A 1,887-nucleotide genomic window follows, 5' to 3' on the forward strand; every position below is an offset into this window, starting at 1 on the left:
CGCCGCGCGCCGGCCCGACCGCACCCAGGCGAAGACCCGGTGGGTGTGGGGCCGGGGCGGTGTCGGCCGGCCGGGCCTCCGGGGAAGGGCGCGGAGGCGGGTTGCCGGGCCGAGCGTCCACCGCTCCCCGCGCTCTCCTCCTCCTCCTGTGAGGTTTGGGGTGCGTCTTCTCGGATGCTCCCTCCCTGGGTCCTCTGCCCCCCTCCCGGCTAGTGCTGCGGGAGAAGCCTCGCAGACAGAGCCCCGGCTGGCAGGAGCTGGGGCCCGCCCCACTTTCTGGATGGCAAGACTGAGACCTGCCGGAGGGCCACGGCGCTGTGCCTTACCCCGCTTGCACCCCGGGCCGGTCACCCTCGGACCCGTGCTGGCAGGCTTGTTGGCCTGGGATGGTCCGGAGGGGCTGGTTGGTTAGGTTTCCCAGACTTGGACAAGGCCCGGGCCCCTGGGGCCAGTAGAGTGCACAGAAAGTAACAGTAACACCTCAAGGGGGGAAGGCTCAGTGAGGGCCAGACCAGGGCTTGGGGCTGGAGGCAATCTCCTAGCCGGTTAAGGGGGGGTGGGGGGGGAGAGGGCAAGGTGCTGGCCCCTGACTTAGATCCCACTGGGGGAAACCTGAAACCTAAACCTTACACCTGGAGGAAATGGGTAGAGGTGGTAGCTGACCCTGGTGGGGGGAGAGAAGCTGGAGCCTCTCTCAGGGGCGGTTGAAGGTTTCTATCTTGGGTCCCCTCCCTCGGAGGCCAAGAGCTCCTGTTCTTTTTGAGTCCCAGAGTCAAAGCTGGAAATGAGAGTTTAGGCCCCGTTGCTCGAATTGGAGCCTTGCGGACAAGGAGCACAGTTGCACTGGGTGGTGGGGCTGTGCCTGGAACGGCCAGATCCGGAGCAGCATTGGGCCTAACGAGGTGCCCCCAGACCTAGTCCCCAGGGATGCTCAAGGGGGTGTGAATGAAGGGCCAACAGGCCCGCACTGATCTCAGGGCGTGATGAGCGGGCTGGGCAGGCAGGAGTTTGGGGCTCTGTTGTTCAGTCACTGCTTTGTCACGTGGGCAGCTGCCCTCACAGTAGCGGGGAGCGTGTCTGGTGTGGACCTGGGGCTGTGGTGGGGAGACCCGAGGTGTGGTGAGGAGGCCCCACAGGAGTGGCCAGCTGAGCCGGGGGAAAAGAGGCGGGCAGCTGCCTCCCCCAGGGCTCGATGTTCAGGGTCTTCACATGCGGGGTCCTCTTCGCTCATCTCTTGATGCCCTTAAGCTTTGGAGAGGGGTTGCTCTTGGGCTTTTTATGGCCGGGTGGGGGGGGCAGGGAGAGGTGGGAGCCCTTGGATTTCTGAGGCCGGGTGGCTTACAGAGCCGCAGCACATCTCCTCTACCATTGGATCCTGTGACTGAGGGCCAGAATGACCAGCCCCATCTACAGGTGGGAAAGCTGAGGTCTTCAACGTTCTCTTGACAACATAGGCCTGGAGCTGGGACTAGGGCCTGGCCTGTTAGCTTCCCCCATCCCCTTCTGGCATGGTTCTGGTGAAGTCTGCTTGAGTACATGTCGCGATCCTGACCCCACCCCAACAGGCAGAGTCTCAAGTGGACCCCTTAAATCCATTCCGTTCCTCTCCCCCCATCAAGGGCACAACACATTGCCCGCTCACCTCTCCCTTCTTCCTGCTCCTACCTTTTGCCCGAGGATGCTCTGGGGCTTTGCTGCCGACCTCCACCTCTTGGATGCTCTTCCTCTGAACCTGGGCGCACAGGCACGGCTGATGGGGGATAGCGGCTTATGTTGACTCTGTGGCTGACTCCAGCAAAGGGAGCCTTGAGCGGCCAGCCTGGGCAGGAGGCAAAGAGACAAGTTAGGCGTGCTCCCTGCCCTCCTGAGCTCCCTGCCCTCCTAACC

This window comes from Ailuropoda melanoleuca, chromosome 12 (assembly GCF_002007445.2).
Source record: "Ailuropoda melanoleuca isolate Jingjing chromosome 12, ASM200744v2, whole genome shotgun sequence".
Lineage (NCBI taxonomy): Eukaryota > Metazoa > Chordata > Mammalia > Carnivora > Ursidae > Ailuropoda > Ailuropoda melanoleuca.